This window comes from Schistocerca serialis, chromosome 4 (genome assembly GCF_023864345.2).
Source record: "Schistocerca serialis cubense isolate TAMUIC-IGC-003099 chromosome 4, iqSchSeri2.2, whole genome shotgun sequence".
NCBI lineage: Eukaryota > Metazoa > Arthropoda > Insecta > Orthoptera > Acrididae > Schistocerca > Schistocerca serialis.
The window spans coordinates 189,708,113-189,726,347 of NC_064641.1; positions in this window are offsets into that span (position 1 = coordinate 189,708,113).

The following is an 18,235-nucleotide window of genomic DNA, read 5'->3' on the forward strand; positions in this document are numbered from 1 at the left end:
TTAAATCTAACTAACCTAAGGACATCACACCCATCCGTGCCCGAGGCAGGATTCGAACCTGCGGCCGTAGCGGTCGCACGGTTCCAGACTGAAGCGCCTAGAACCGCTCGCCCTCACCGGCCGGCGATCCCTTAATCGGGCCCGTAGGTTAGAAAAGGGAAATGGATAGGTTAAAGTTAGATATAGTGGGAATTATTGAAGTTCGATGGCAGCAGTAACAAGACTTCTGGTCAGGTGAATATAGGGTTGTAAACACAAAATCAGATAGGGGCATTGCAGGTTTAATAACGAGTAAAAAAACGGGAACGTGAATAAGCTACTGTGAACAGCATAGTGTTCGCATTATTGTGGCCAAGATATACACGAAACCCACACCCACCACAGTAGTACAAGTTTATATGACAACTAGCTCTGCAGATGAGGAGGAGATTGAGGAAATGTATGATGTGGTAAAAGAAATTATTCAGATAGTTAAGGGAGCTGAAAATTTATTAGTGGTGGGGAAATGGAATTCGGTAGTAGGAAAGAAAGAGAAGGGAAAGTACTAGGTGAATATGGATTGCAGGAAAGGAATGGAAGAGAAAGCCGCCTGGTAGAATTTTGCACAGAGCATAATATAATCATAGCTAATACATAGTTTAACAATCGTGAGAGAAGGCTGTATATGTTGAAGAGACCTGGATTCACCGGAAGGTTTCAGATTGATTATATAATGTGCAAAACATTTTCGGTTTTCTTGCCTTCTCAACTCGGGATAAAATATCAAGCTTTCGACCATAGCCTCCTTCGTCATCGTCAGGAGCAACTGACTGCCTTCACTGCTGTTGTGGTGGCCTTATATAGCCCATGGATGGCTTCTGACTGGTCGGCTTGTGATTGGTCGGCGATTACGTAATGCTGTTGCAGACGGTGTCAATGTGTGCGCTGGTGGCGCCACCGCTTCCGTGAGAACGTAAACCCTGCAAGGAATGTCTCTGCTGCTTCTCTGCATCGAGCGCTCGTTTCCATGCACCACTCACATAGTATCCGCCATCACGGTTAAAGTTTACCTCGCTCATTCCTATTTCAACAGCCTCCTTAATAACAGAATCCCAGTATGTGGACGCATTGGACAAAATTTTTGTTTCATCGAACAGTATTTTATGTTTGTTCATGAGGTTGTGCTCCGCAATTGCCAATTTCTCCAGTTCTCTACTTTTAATATGCGGTTGGTGTTCTGCACAGCGGGCACAAACGGTACTAATGGTCTGACCTATGTAACTGCTTCCACACTCACAGGGGATATTATAAATTCCAGGGACCCTGAGGCCGAGACTGTCCTTAACAGGGCGCATCATCTCCTTAATTTTCTTAGGAGAGCAAAAAATTGGTCTTATACCCCGTCTACCGAGCCCTCTTCCTATTTTTCTGGATATAGGGCCACAAAAAGAAAGAACCGCAATCGGTGTTTCATCCTGTGAGTGTGTAGCATTTTCATGTTTTCCTTTTCTTGGAGAACGCTGCCTTTATATCGCGTGCACCATAACCATTCTTTCAGAACACGTACTTCAGATGGTTAGTTTAGAACTTCAAGTGGTCCTCGTCAGAAACAGTTTTTGCTCTATCCAACGTGTTCAAAACGGCTCTCTTCTGAACAGGATGATGGAATCTCTGTACATTAAGGTGTATGTCGGTAAGCGTCGGCTTGCGGTACACAGGTTGGCCGAGACGCCCGTCCGCCTGTCGCTGTAGTAAAACATCTAAGAATGGCAACCTTCCTTCCTTCCTTTTTTATTTTTATTTTTATTTATTTATTTATTTATTTATTGTTCCGTGGGCCCACATTTAGGAGAAGTCTCCATGGTCATGGAACGAGTCAATACATGAAATTATAACACGATTGTAGAAACAGATAAAATGAAATATAAGAAACATATTCAGGCGACAAGTCGTTAGTTTAAATAAAGAAAATCAAGAATGTAACACTGGAATTTGCTTAATTTTTTATCTCTTCCAGGAGCTCCTCGACAGAGTAGAAGGAGTGAGCCATGAGGAAACTCTTCAGTTTAGACTTAAAAGTGTTTGGGCTACTGCTAAGATTTTTGAGTTCTTGTGGTAGCTTATTGAAAATGGATGCAGCAGAATACTGCACTCCTTTCTGCACAAGAGTCAAGGAAGTGCATTCCACATGCAGATTTGATTTCTGCCTAGTATTAACTGAGTGAAAGCTGCTAACTCTTGGGAATAAGCTAATATTGCTAACAACAAACGACATTAAAGAAAATACATACTGTGAGGGCAATGTCAAAATTCCCAGACTATTGAATAGGGGCCGACAAGAGGTTTTCGAACTTACACCATACATAGCTCGAACAGCCCGTTTTTGAGCCAAAAATACCCTTTTTGAATCAGAAGAATTACCCCAAAAAATAATACCATATGACATAAGCGTATGAAAATATGCGAAGTATACTACTTTTCGTGTTGAAATGTCACTTACTTCAGATACTGTTCTAATGGTAAATAAAGCGGCATTTAGTTTCTGAACAAGATCCTGAACATGGGCTTTCCACAACAGCTTACTATCTATCCGTACGCCTAGGAATTTGAACTGTTCCGTCTCGCTTATAACATGCCCATTCTGTCTGATTAAAATGTCAGTTCTTGTTGAATTGTGGGTTAGAAACTGTAAAAACTGAGTCTTACTGTGATTTAGCATCAAATTATTTCCCACAAGCCACGAACTTATATCATGAACTACATTATTTGATAATGTTTCAATATTACACACAAGATCCTTCACTACCAAGGTGGTGTCATCAGCAAACAGAAATATTTTTGAATCACCTGTAATACTAGAAGGCATATCATTTACATAAATAAGGAACAGCAGTGGTCCCAGCACCGACCCTTGGGGAACGCCCCATTTAACAGTGCCCCATTGGGACTGAACATCATTACCACTCTCCATATTGCGGAGGATTACCTTCTGCTTTCTGTTCTTAAAGTAGGAGGCGAACCAATTGTAAGCTACTCCCCGTACTCCATAATGTTCCAACTTCTGCAGTAATATTTTGTGGTCAACACAGTCAAAAGCCTTCGTTAAATCAAAGAAAACACCTAACGTTCGCAACCTTTTATTTAATCCGTCCAAAACCTCACAGAGAAAAGAGACTATAGCATTTTCAGTTGTTAAGCCATTTCTAAATTTCTTCTCGATCTCGACAGTGAACAGGATGTTCGGCTGTATACTGTTCACGTGTTCGATGAATTGTTCGAGAGCTTCTGCGTCGTGTGGTCAGGCCATAAATGTATCGTCAACATAACGCTAAAATAAGGATGGACGGAGCGGAGCCGAATTTAATGCACGTTCCTCAAAATTCTCCATAAAAAAGTTATCCAGTGATGGAGACAACGGAGAGCCCATCGCCATACCGTCCATCATTTGATGAACAGGCGGTGCCGCATCTCGCACAAGACGACGCCGACGAAGTGAGACTTATTACCAGTCGCTTTTTGGCCTCAGCTGAACCTCCCAGATCCAATATCAGTAGAGAGGAGAGGGAGGGGCTCCGTTTAAGTCAGAGAGATGAAGATCTTGTCGTATTATCAGCTGACAAAGGAAATGCCACCGTCGTTCTTAATACTCCGAATGCCATAGCAAAGTTACATCAACTGTCTTAAACGTGACCCAACTTTGACGTACAGCAGAAAAACCATGGAGTCACTGAAGAATTCCGGTCTGCCAGATGATGTTACGAAAAAGTCGAAGGGCATGAAAGGGAGGCAGTGGTTGAGAAGTGAGTGAGGCAGAGTTGTAGCCTACCCTGATGTTATTCAATCTGTATGTAGATAGCAGTAATGGAAACAAAAGAAAAATTTGGAGTAGGAACTAAAATCCAGGGAGAAGAAATATAAACTTTGAGGTTTGCCGATGACGTTGTAATTCTGTCAGAGATGGCAAAGGCTTTGGAAGAGCAGCTGAAGGGAATGAACAGTGTCTTGAAAGGAGGATATAAGACGAATATCAACAAAAGCAGAATCGATTTTCGATCACATAGTGATCATCTTCGGTGCTGTACACATTAAACTCAGACAAGTTTAATGTGTACAGCACCGAAGATGATCACTCAGACAAGTTTAATGTGTACAGCACCGAAGATGATCACTATGTGATCGAAAATCGATTCTGCTATCAATAAAACATCAATATTACGATCAACGCTGACCTTCCTTTTAATATAACATATATGGTCGTGGTGCTCACAGCACTCCATGGAGTCGCCAATCAATCAACAAAAGCAACACGAGCATTATTTAAATCAGATGAAGCTGAGGGAATTAGATTAGGAAATGAGACACTTAAAGTAGTAAATGAGTTTTGCTATTTGGGAAGCAAACTAACGGATGATGATCGAGGTAGGGAGGATATAAAATGTAGACTGGCAGCGGCAAGAAAAGTGTTTCTGAAGAAAGGAAATTTGTTAACATCCAGTATGGATTTAAGTTTCAGGAAATCTTTTCTGAAAGTATCTGTATGCAGTGTAGCCATTTATGGATGTGACACATGGACTTGCTTCTAGCAGTAGTTTATTGTAGATCGCTCGATCAACGAAAGGTTCCTCGGTAGTGGCGCAAGTCATCTCGTTTTCAGGAACGCCCTGAGGACAGATACGAATAATTTTAGGCCTATATCGCTGACGTCACTTTCTTGTAGAATTAAGGAATATAGTTTACACTCAAGTATTAAGAAGTTTTTTGAGAACGAAAATCTCCTCCACAAAGAGAGGGCTTGCGAAACTCAGCTCGCTGTGTTTCTGCAATGAGATCCGCGGCCGTAGGCATCGGCACCCAGGGTGATGCCGTGTTCCTTGAGGTGAGGAAGGCATTACACACAGTTAGGTACTGTGCACTGAGGTCACAAAAGTCGTAGGATACCTCCGACATCGTGTCCGACCTCCTTTTGCCTGGCGTGTTGCTGCAACTGGATGTGGCATGGGCTCAACAAGTTATTGGAAGTTCCCTGCCGAAATTATGAGCCGTATTGCGTTAGAAGTCGTCCGCAACTGTGAAAGTGTTACCGGTGCAGGACTTCGTGCACGAAATGACCACCGATTGTGTCCCATAAAAGTTCAATGGATTCATGAAATTATTCGCTCGAAGGGTGTCCAGAATGTTCTTGAAACAATTGCGAACAATTGTGGCTTGGTGATATGGTGCATTGTCATCTATAAAAATTCCATCGTTGTATGGGAACTTGAAGTCCATGAATGGCTGCAAATGGTCTCCAAGTTGCCGAACATAACCATTTAGATTCAATGATCGGCGCAGTTGGACCAGAGGAGGCAGTTCATTCCATGTAAACGCAGATCACATTATTACGGAGCAGCTTGAACAGTGTCTTGTTGATAACTTCGGTCCGTGGCTTCGTGGGGTCTGCGCCACACTCGAACACTACCAACAGCTCTTACCAGTAGGATATCGCTACTCATCTGACGAGGCCACGGTTTTCCACTCATCTAGGGTCCAACCTAAATAGCCACGAGCCCAGGAGAGGCGCTGCAGGCGATATCGTACTGTTAGGAAAGGCACTCACTTCGGTCGTCTGCTGCCGTAGCCCACTAACACACTGTCCTAACGGATTTGTTCATCGCACGTCCCGCATTGATTTATGCGCTTATTTGACGCAGTGTTGTTTGCCTGTTAGCACTGACACACTGCGCAAACGACGCTACTCTCGGTCGCTAAGTAAGGGTAAAGGGCCACAGCGTTCTCCGTAGTGAGAGATAGCACACTCTTCACACTGTGTATCACGTGAAAGGGTATAGTACCGCCCGACATTGAAAATTGGTACAACATACTTCATTATTTTTGTGAGAACAACATATTTTTTTTGTAAAATAATTCAATTTCTATTAATACAGCGAAGCCGGATACCGGTGTGAGAAAGAATGACAATTGCTTTATTTAATTGATCACATGTGCACTCCCACAAAATAAATCCCTACATCCAGTTTGGTGAGATCTGTGAAATGAATGAATGTATGGTCGTCTGCTAACCGCAGATAGTGAATGTGAATATATGATCATCTTTGAGACGATCCTTTGGCCACCTTTGGTGGGACCAAAGAGATGAAATTTACCTGAGCTTTGAGCGCCTGAAATGTGGCTGACCAATACGGTAGCAAGGTGCTCCCCCACTTCGGCAGAGGTGCGAGAGAACCTGAAGAACGGCCATGTTTCAGCACTCTGCCGCTGGATCTTGTGCTGTTAAGACCTGTCTTAGGTGAGCTCCATAAAGACAAAAGAGTGGAGACATGGTATCCGTGTGGAATATTTAAGAGTACTTTGAAATAATAATTTCTCTATTTCAGGAACTTTTGTGGGGAGAATTAAATGTCAGGCAGGTAATATTAATGGGATCGTAGTAATCTTCGGAAGTGACCAACGGTCACAATGAAACCACGTGTAGCAATAAGTTGAAGTACTTCCGTGTGCTTAAGTTAAGCTGAATTACTAGCGTGTGTACTATAAGTTGAAATATTTAAGAAATAGCGTGTCCAGGACTTGAAATTAGAGACGAGTACTTCCACGTGGTGAGTACTGTGTGAGTCTCAATCTGTGTATGAGACAAAGGATAAAGAGAAGTACTCGTCCATGGTATCAGTTGAGGACTCGTGTGTGTGATGAATATGTTCTTAATATTACTTTGCGTGATATGTTTCCATGTGATGCTTGATTCAAACTGTAATACTCTGAGAGAGGAGCAAGGTGAGTCAGCCATCTATCCAGCAACGCCACTTGGCTTGCATTGCACAGGAAGACGTGCATATATCTCCAGAGTTCATAGTAGGAAAGTAGAATTGCGAAGTGGGGCAGTGTCGTGTGAAACTTGGATAAATATTAATTGAAGTGGGAAAGCTGAAAGTGATAATGTTGTGACTATTTCATTTGTTGTATTTCATGTTGTAGCGTGGTGTATGTCATGTAATTTAAGTATGTGTGGTTTGCATGGGAGAGTAGCAAGGTAGTTTCAGAGGTAGTGGGTTATGCGTGTTCCTTTTGTACCGCTCAGTCTGGAGGAAAGTTTCGTGATGATGGTTGTAAGAGTCGAAGTATGAGATATAGCAAAAGATCCACCATCCTATCCAGAAAGTGCACTGTAGCGTTAAATAATTACGAGACCATAAGGTAGAGAATCACCAATGTAAAGCCATGGCCACTGGGCGTAATTTCTCATGTGTTATTGTTGTGGGTTATAGAGTTTGTGTGTTTAGGTTATAGACTTTATCGGAATAAATAAGATAGTGAAAAGGAAAAGATTGGTGGCCCTTTCCTTCGAATTGTATGTTGTCATGATATCCAGAATTTATAATGTGTGCTCCACTCATATTCAGTGCGATGGCCACGTGTTGATAAAAGCCGTTAAATAAAAAAAAGAAAACGTGGTATTGCCAGTGCGTACTGAACAGATAGAGTTCTGTAAATTACTGATAGTCAGATGTGCGTATCCGTTGCGTATTATTCATATAGGAGGATAATTTGTAACTTAATTGTAAGTACGAGAGTTCATGTTACTCGATAAACAAGAATGAATCCACTCGCTTGGCAGACCACTCATCTTGCAGGCCTGACTGCTTGATGCCACAGTATGAGCAAGGCATGTGGGTGCCTCTCACACGGAGTACTGAATTTCCTAACGATTTCCGAAATGGAATGTCCCATGCGTCTAGATACACTTACTACTCCACGTCAAAAGCCTGTTAATTCTCGTCGTGGAGCCATAATCATGTCGGAAACCTTTCAACATGAGCCAGCCGAGTACAAACGACAGCTCCGCCAATTCCCTGCCCTTTTATACCTTGTGTACGCGATACTACCGCCATATGTATGTTTGTGTACCGCTATCCGAAGACTTTTGTCATAGCGAACAAAATACGAGTTTACCGAAAATCGAGCCGGGTTTGTGACTGAAACCAGGACTTCCTTGTAGGTAGAACTGAACTCATCCCACTTAACGGTACAAGATCGACACATAAATGCAATTTCATTAGTACACCAAACAAGTGTGAGAGTCTCGCTAGTGTTTACTATATATTCAAATGAACTACTGTACAACATCGAAAGCTCCTTCAGCGTGTTCACAGATGCTGTTGTCTATAAGAAGGTAGCAACGCTAGGAAACTGTAGTGAACTGCAGAAAGACCTGCAGATGACTGGTGATTGGTGGAAGGACGGTCACTTGATCCTGAACGTAAATAAACACTTACAGACGCCGTTTGTTTATTTATTAATTCGTAAATATATTGCGCGTGAGTAGGCAAAGAAATCCGCTACTGCAAGATCAGACTGTTGGTGGCAGATCACTCTAAACAATAACTACCCTAAAATACCTAGGCGTGACCATCCGGTTTGACTTAGAGTGGAATCCATACGTACTATAAAAATCAATGTATACCATGTATGTATGTTTCACGTCTTCCCCTAAACCATTTAACTGATTTCAGCTAAACTTTGTACACATATCACTTACTGTCTGAGAAAGAATGACTGTGGGGGTAAGAACCACATACCTATGAAATGAGCGGTGCTGAAGAAAGAAGTTTACCCAATACGGGCAAATACTCAAAATTTATTCATCAATTGTTTGAGAACGAGAGCACTTACTGACTTGCGACAAACTTTAGACACAACTTCGAAGCTTTACGAAACTTTTTCTCGCTGACAATTCCGATAAGAGGATAAAAGGAAAAAAAATTATAGTTTACTACATTATCGCTGCTCATGAAGTAAAACTGCCACATCAGCCACGGCGTTTTAATTTATTGCTTCTTTACTAATAATTCTATTCATAACACACTTCGGAGACAGTATCCACACCTAACAATGAATGTACCTACAAGATTATATCCTAGTATGATACATAGTTCAGGAGTTGTGATGTCATAAACATTGAGCTGTGCGAAACCTTGATTACACGGCGAAAATCGCTGTAATTAAAGAAGAATTATGTGTACAAATATGTGTGAAATTTGTTAAATATAGATAGAAAAAAATCACAGCATCAAAATGTAATTAATTTACAGCAACTCTGTAGAGCATGTTGGGTCACAACAGCAGTATGTGGGCGAGCGTTAACCTGTTGGAAAATAGCCTTTGGAATGATAGTCATGAATGGCAGCACGGCAGGTCGTATCACCAGACTGACGTACAATTTTGCGATCAGGGTGCGTGGGACAAGCGCGAGAGTGCTCCTGCTGCCATACGGAATCATATCAACATAGGCCATCACTGGCACAGAGGAAGACCCAGCTGTCATCTGAAAACACAACACACCTACAACCTGCCTTCCAAACAGGTCTCACTTGACACCACTAAAGTCGCCAGTGACGGTAGTTTGGTGTCAGTTAGGTTTCTATGTTGGTAACGCCACGTAGCGCTCTATATGAAAATCACTGACTGTGCTGTGTGAAGTCTGTGGCTGGATGGCACTGTTGGAATATTCGCTATTCTATTGTTGGGCAGCTGGATGTGAATAGCGCGTAGCGTTGCGCAATTGGAGATGAGCCGCCAGCAGTGGTGGATGTGGGGAGGGAGATGGCAGAATTTTGAGAGCGGACGATCTGGACGTGTGTCCATCAGAAAGAGTAAATCTGTAATATTGGATATCATGAACTGATATATATATATGATGACTTTTGAACATGATTAAGGTAAATATATTGTTTGTTCTCTATCAAAATCTTTCATTTGCTAACTATGCCTATCAGTTGTTAGTGCCTTCAGTAGTTTGAATCTTTTATTTAGCTGGCAGTATTGGCGCTCGCTGTATTGCAGTAGTTCGAGTAACGAAGATTTTTGTGAGGTAAGTGATTCATGAAAGGTATAGGTTATTGTTAGTCAGGACCATTCTTTTGCATGGATTATTGAAAGTCAGATTGCGTTGCGCTAAAAATGTTGTGTGTCAGTTTAGTGTTGATAGAGACAGCACAGGACTTGGAAGAGCAGTTGAATGGAATGGACAGTGTCTTGAAAGGAGGATATAAGATGAACATCAACAAAAGCAAAACAAGGATAATGGAATGTAGTCTAATTAAGTCGGGTGATGCTGAGGGAATTAGATTAGGAAATGAGGCACTTAAAGTAGTAAAGGAGTTTTGCTATTTGGGGAGCAAAATAACTGATGATGGTCGAAGTAGAGAGGATATAAAATGTAGGCTGGCAATGGCAAGGAAAGCATTTCTGAAGAAGAGAAATTTGTTAACATCCAGTATTGATTTAAGTGTCAGGAAGTCATTTCTGAAAGTATTCGTATGGAGTGTAGCCATGTATGGAAGTGAAACATGGACGATAAATAGTTTGGACAAGAAGAGAATAGAAGCTTTCGAAATGTGGTGCTACAGAAGAATGCTAAAGATTAGATGGGTAGATCACATAACTAATGAGGAAGTATTGAATAGGATTGGGGAGAAGAGAAGTTTGTGGCACAACTTGACCAGAAGAAGGGATCGGTTGGTAGGACATGTTCTGAGGCATCAAGGGATCACCAATTTAGTATTGGAGGGCAGCGTGGAGGGTAAAAATCGTAGAGGGAGACCAAGAGATGAATACACTAAGCAGATTCAGAAGGATGTAGGTTGCAGTAGGTACTGGGAGATGAAAAAGCTTGCACAGGATAGAGTAGCATGGAGAGCTGCATCAAACCAGTCTCAGGACTGAAGACCACAACAACAACAAGAATCAGTAAAGAGAGAAATGTCTGAGTACGTTCAGTTTTGCTCAGCTGTTTGAAAATGTACCACGCAGCTGTCTATTGAAGAAGTAGACATTCAAGCTTTCTAGTTTTGCGCTCGGGCCTACCCGTGTTATCACTAGCTTCTACCTTTTCTTATGAGTGTCAATATTGTATTGGAACTGCAACGTACTGGTGTGATAATATTATGCTTTGTATTATCGTTACCCTTTTAAAACTAGTTTGTTTGTGCTCGGGCAATTTTACACATTTTGAAATTTGAGGTCTACAGTTAATGCTTTTAACCATTTTTAATTTGCCTTTGTCTTGATGTGATCTATCCTTGCAGAATTTTATCTTACTACGAGTATATTCTGGGGCTGTTAACATCGTTTCTTTTGGCTGTGGCTGTGTGTTTGTGCTTTTCTGTTGCAGCACTGCAGCGGACACCTAGTCCGTGTCTAAATCGATGTCCGGAGTACGACGCCTTGGCCGGCCAGCACCAGAGGGAACGGGAGGTTCTTTTGGCCGCGGGGAAAATGGCAACCGATACGGCGGCCACTGAGTTCTTCGGGTTGCAGTGAGTGGGGATCTTGCATTAAGTTACCTCTGCATTGGCACGCCAAGGCGTCTGTTCCGTTTGCTATGCTGCTTATATACATTTACCTTCAAAACCATGAAGGAAGGAGACTAGTGTTCTGAATTATACCTTACGTGCAGCGGGGGTTGAACTTACGTACATGTGAAAGAGAAATACTTGATGGGTAGGGGAAATTGGAAATTATGTGAATTGTCCTATTGCGCTTCCCCAGGTGACCTATTTAAAAGAAACTTATTTCACCTTTATTATTCAAGTGCCCCTAATTCAATTAGAAAGGTATTGTGTAATGTATTTTTCTGACTTGTGAATAAGAGACGCTTGTACAAAACGTTTGGTAAATACTGTGCCCTTTGGGTTAAACTGTTGATCAGTAATAAATCAGTTGTATCTTGCAAGTCCACTGTACTTATTATTATTTCGCTTGTCACCGTTTTTCTCGTAAACTTCACGTTGCAGTCTGAGACCCTTGCCAGACTGTATCAGTAGGAGGGGTACACGTCATCCCATTAAGGGCGGCGCTTTTGTTCGCGGGATCGATTAGAAAGCGTGAGAGCATTATGGAGATGCTCAACGTACTCCAATGGTAGTCGCTACAACAGAGGTATTGCACATCACGGGAAGAGTACGTTCTGGGCAGAGTAAGGCAACAAATGCCTGGTATCGCCGGGAAGCATCAGTGCACATTTTGGCTGCAACAAAAGTTTTCCCTATGAGGTGATCTATATCAGTCCTATACATTTAGTGCAAAAACTTTGAATCATCTCATATTGGTGTTTCAAAACTGCTGCGCTAGTATTTGTCTTAGTCGCAGGAAAGGGGAATTTTGTTGAAACTCGGTAAAGGCGCGGTTGGGCGATGAAATCTGGGGCCTCTGGCAGTGTGTGGTAATAGTTGGCAGCCAGTAGGCCAGGCAGGGTAAACATGGCGCAGAGCTGCAGCAGCGTATTGAACATACGATTTGTTTGGAGTGGAGCAACAGTGAGGCAGGGAACTGCAGCTTTGCTTTAAGTTATTGCGATGTATGACGCAAGGCAGTAGGCCAGAGCCGGGAGTGGCAATGTGTAAGTAGCAGACATACGGGAATTTACCCCTGCCGTACTTTCTGTCTCTCTCTGACAATATGACAGAAGCAAGGGGAAAAGCAGTATAAACAGTCAGGCACCTTTAGCTCGAGGATGTGTGCCAGGTCAGTTGAGAGTTGGGTCGGACCTGTGCTGGTCTACGCTGCGATGTTGTAAATTTCTGTGTAAACCTGTACTTTGTTTCTGTGTACTTGTCCGGGATGTATTCCACCTCTGGGGACACAACACCGGGGCGGGATGGAATGGCAGCTGGGTACTTGGAGATTGCACGGTCTGCCTAAAGGAGGGCAGTGACAGCGGTCTGCAGCGGGTCCAGGATGGCCCACGTTCACTTCCCACCTGGCGTACTGGAGTCCGGGTGAGGTGTACGAGGTGTACACTGTGCGAGGCGCAGCAGTGCTGAAACAGCATTAGGGACGGTGGTGGGTGTCGGCATCCGGCAAGCACCACTAGCGTCAAGGTGCAGCATGGCGTCCAGGAGGGCGCGGGTTCGAGGCCAGCCCTGTCCTGGAAGCAGCAGCAGCCAAAGGGCACGGGTGGCCCGGTCAACCACCTTTGTCCCTCGGCCGGACAAAGCAGGCCAAACGTGGGGGAGGGCAGCGGGGACCAGGGACTGCGACAGTCTCCAGAATCGTGGGCAGTAGAGCGGCGCCCATCGCTACGCCTCGGCAGGTGGTGACTGGGCGAGTGCGGCTGGCTTCCATCGTCGGCTGGCCTTGATGGCCGCAGCAGTGGTGTCGGCAGTCCAGGAGTGTTGAGACAGCAGGACTCGCAGAACAGTGCGCAGGCGGTGCGCCGACATTACGCTTCTGTTAACAATCTGAATAAAGGAATACTTCCGAATACCGCTGTATCACTCAGCACTGCCCCTTGACGCTATTGAACTTGCTCGGCCTCCTGACGAAATACAGCATGGAGGGTGCCGACTTCAGCTTGGCCATCTGGAGTCCCGGGTTCAACCATTGACGGTCTGCAACAAAATTCTTGGTACAGGCTTTTTGGGATGGTAAAGGTGAGTTAATAGATAAAGATTCAATAAGGAATTCACGTATGGAAATGTACCATTTCAGTGTAAAATAAAGTTGAAGACTGGAACACTTTCAAATCTCCTACCATGAGGGCGTGCTGAAAAGTAATGCCTACGAATTTTTTACATAAAATCTCTTAAAGATTTTTAAATAAAACAAACCTTATTAACATTGTAATTCTTTGTTCTTCATGTGTATGTACTTGTAGCCCTCTGCCGTTAGAGGACTCTGATTGTAGTGTGTAATAAGGCAGATTGTAAAGTAACTATGTCGGAGCAGTGAGAAACATGTGCTGTAATCGAGTGCACACATAGAGCACCCTCTCCTTCTGCATGACAATGTCAGGCCACCCATGAGGGCTGTGCTATGTGGGCAGTCCGACACCATGGGTACACTGTCATCCATTATTCTGCTTACAGTCCTGATGTGGCCTCATCCGGTTTTCATCTGATTCCTTTGAGAACTTCACTTTGAGTGTGATGAAATGGTGCCAGCAGAAGCAAGGTTGTGGCTCCATCAACAAAGTCAGCCATTCTACAGTGACGGTACCAACAAACGGGTCTCTCTTTGGGAGAAATGTGTTTGTTGCCAGAGTGAGTTTGTTGAGAAATAAATATATAGACACGAAGAAGAAAGGTGTAGAATGTTAATAACGTTTGTTTTATTTAAAAAGCTTTAAGAGTTTTCGCATAAAAATTCAGAGGTATTACGTATCGACACACACTCGTGCATTCAGCAGCAGCGACTGGATGCAACATCTTCAATACAGTACCAGTGACAGCATGTCTTTCACAAAACATATCGGGTGGTTAAAGTTAAACGGACAGTGTTCCATGCGCATAGTGCTGGCGGTATACATATCAGTATGCTGAAACATCATGCAATGGCCACTGCGAACGTTTGCCGGTGACTGCTAAGAAGAAACACTTATTGTTAAAGACAGAATTAGCGTGATATACTTTTTCGCCGAGAATGGTTCTTGGCTTGTCCTTTTAGAATTTCAGTAGTAGTATCCGAGTATTGTTCGAGTAGTGAGCCTCGAGCGAGATTATCTCAAGAGTTTGATGAGATCTACTCACATGTACGACACGTGAATTAGTCTGCAATGGGGATACAAGTCAAGTGAGTTTAAAATCAGTTCTGAGTCGTTTCGAAAGATATTTTGAGATGATTATCGGCTGGTGTAAAAAACGTGCGTTTCGCCGATTTCGGTAGAGTGTGGCTCGTTAGGTATAGGGAAAGCCCCGATTTATAGAAGTGTGAGATTAGTTCCTCCTATTTGTAATTAATAGGACCTTGTGCTGCTTAATAGCTACGCGATGGTAGGCGACCTCTGTTTCAATATTTCTGTGAGATTTTCCGTTGGATGGTGTATGTGAAGAGACTGTTCACGCAAAGTTTGGTTATTTTGTGGTTGAGGATTAAAGCACGCACTAAGGGATAGTAGCGTTGCATTGCGTTATCGCGGTTGTAAAGGTGTACGCAAGCACTGAGGAATAGCGACGTAGCGGTATTTGTTTGGGTGTTATTTTGTGACTTCGGCGTGAGCTTTGTAATTTTGGAAATTCCGGAAATCTCGTTGGATGCAGTGAATGTGTAGTCTACATTAAAGAGAACGGTCGTCCTACGTAATAGTTCTTTATTGAGAAACAGTCGGAAGTTTAATGAGAATTTGATAGCTTGTCCCCTTGTCTCTAAACGACAAGTCAAGAATCATTTATGAGAGAACACGCTAATTCCCTTTGAAAGAGATCGTCGAGTGCTGTGTTTTGAGTTTCAAATGGTAGTGGATTGCGGAAGTCAACTCTTGAAGTGGTTGAACTTTGTCTGATTATTTGAAGTTCAAATTGGCGGTGACACTCAGGTCTTTTTTATTTTTTTAATTACATTTCCGCTTAGTGGGGTTTTGAATAGAAAACCAGCACTCGTAAAACAAAACGCTGACTTGTACCTATAAATGATTTAATTGCAGGAAATAAAAAAACCATTTTAAACTGAAAAATGCAGTACCCGACTTGTCCTTTATCCCCAAACTATTACAAGAAAACAATAATCAAAGGCTTATTTGAAAGCATACTAACACTTTGAACATATCTTTTCGGAACGAAGTAAATCCAAAGGCCAACAAAGTAAAAGACTGGAATATTGGTAAAAGCAAAGTTTAAAGTAATTAAAGAGAAGGAATGGGATTTTTCTGATAATAACTTGCAATGGAAAGAAAGTTAACGTTTTATTGAAAAGTGAATACTTAAAAATGAAAAGTTATTCTATTTAATTCTGGGGGCTGAGATTAAAGAAATAGTTTTATTATGGCAAAATTTCAATAGAGTCAAGGATATTGTTGTAACAAGTCGCTGCTTATAGAGGTTATCGTTCATTGTCAACGAGATTTAAACAATATAAAATTATATCTTTGTCTTGTGATTCTCCGATTATAAAAGTTTATAACGTTCACACTGATTGAGTGTATATACGATCATTTGTTGAAGCTTTAAAAGAGGAGCAACTACGAGAGGTAACGGATCTATATTACGTATTCATCAGTTATATACGGAAGCCATTTTCTGTGGTACCTAAATTGCTGGGAAAGTGTTTAGTTGTATTGTCAGAGTACACAGAATAAGCTTCACTGTAGGTTGTTGTTATTGGTAAAGCAAATACATCATTCCTACTCTCCGTAGAATCTCGCATTTAGTATTTTTCTGGTGACTGATACTAGCTTTGGTGGTAATTTATCGTTCAAACCTAGTGAGCCCTGATAGTCAGATACGTTGCTGTAATTAATACCCAACTGACCCCACTTTACCACATAAAGTGTTATTGTGTCCATCCTTTCATACATAGTGATTTTGTTATGAACTATAGTGTGGTTTATAGTTTGAGAAGTTGAATATCAAATCTTACGTAACGTCGTTGTGTTGGTGCAGACGTTTATTGAACGTGTTGTGTACATAGTTCCGCGTAGTCAGCGCGTACACAACTTTCCCACTAGAGCGCGCCCCGCTAAGCACAACAGCGCAGGCGCAGCGTTCGTCCGTCTCCGCACTACGAGATGGCGCTGTCTTAAGAGACAGACCAAATTCTGCTTCTGCCAATCCGCGTATTAATATGTAACGCAGCATATGAGATTGCTGCTAACGTAGAACCTTTTCTCCTCGCGGATCACACTCGCACAATGATACCTGAACGCTCGAGGTATTATAACAAGTGTACAGACCTCCGATTAGTCAGTCTGCATTAGTCTGTAGTCAAGTTTCAGTCTGCGCCTAATAAGATTACCATATTCCTGTACATAGCCATGAAGATAAATGAATAGACACTTTGTCAAGTATCAGAGATATGTGAGAATAAGATTAACGTACCAAGACCAAAGGAACTTTCAGACTGTGAATGAATGAATGGTTCTGAGCACTATGGGACTTAACTTCGAAGGTCATCAGTCCCCTAGAACTTAGAACTACTTAAACCTAACTAACCTAAGGACATCACACACATCCATGCCCGAGGCAGGATTCGAACCTACGACCGTAGCAGTCGCGCGGTTCCAGACTGTAGCGCCTTTAACCGCTTGGCCACCCCGGCCGGCTTCAGACTGTCAATTGTAAACAACATCCAGAATCATGTTACATAATTTCTATGATTTTTATTATTTTAATAAATGTGTGTGAAAATTAATCAAGTTCTGTTTAAAGTTGGTCACCGTCAATCTGCTACTCTAAGGCTAGGCGCAAATTGAGACGCGTATAACGCGTGTGGCGCGACGCAGCGCACCGCGCGTTTTTGTAACATCACAGGTTCAAATGGGACCGCACAAATTGCGACGCGACGCGACTGGGACGCGACACGCGCCTGCGCCAGGTCGCGCGGCGTTGTGGTTGGGGCACAGTTTCTCGCGCCGCGCGTCGCGCTTGCCTCGCTAGCACCGTGGGAAATTTGAGGAGGGGAGCGGAAAAGTAGCCCGGCCATATGCTCACATCGGAACGGCGCATATCAGCAGTGGTAGTATTGCCAATACGATAAATTTTGCCTTACTGTGTACTGAATTTTATTGCCTTTGGGTAGTGTTTCGTTTTTCGCCATTTAAACGCTACAGCTTTCTTCGTTAGCACGTTATACTTTTCTGTTATTTATATCTGCATAGTTTTGTTTTGTTTTTCTTCTGTCAAGAGAAATGTATACTTCAGTAACTGATGAGCCATTGGCTGCTGGAATTGCACCATATGCCTCCGCGATGTTTTCAGATCGCAAGAAGGGACAGAGGGTAGTGAATAAGGAAGCAAGGAATATTATAAAATCATGTGATTAAGAATCAAGACAGGAAAGTAAAGCAAGGTTATATTCTCGCTGCCTAGTAAGCTAGCGTATCTGTACGATCTGTTACAAAAATTTAGAAAGGGATAATCTCCACAGGTGTGATCCCTTTGTTCTTGTGGTAAAAAGCGTCCAAGATCTGAAGCATAGAAGTTTCATTGTGATTACTCTGATATGGATGTAATAATGTCATAGGACACACTGTACTACATGCATGTGAACAACATATTTCCACTGCAAGTTAGAAACAGTCGAAAAACAGTCACAAATAACAATGTTTTTATTGGTTCGCCGTGATGAGAAAAAGCATTTCAATTGTTGCATGGACATTATCAGCATTAATAAACTAATTATACAGCAACAGGCTACACAAATGAAGAAAATGGATGGCATTATTACGAAAGTAGGAATATCCTAAAAGAGTGTTATGATTAGATATATTTAATTTGTTGAAATGTGCTGCTGACAAAGGCAGATCTACTTTCATGACAATGTTTTTCGA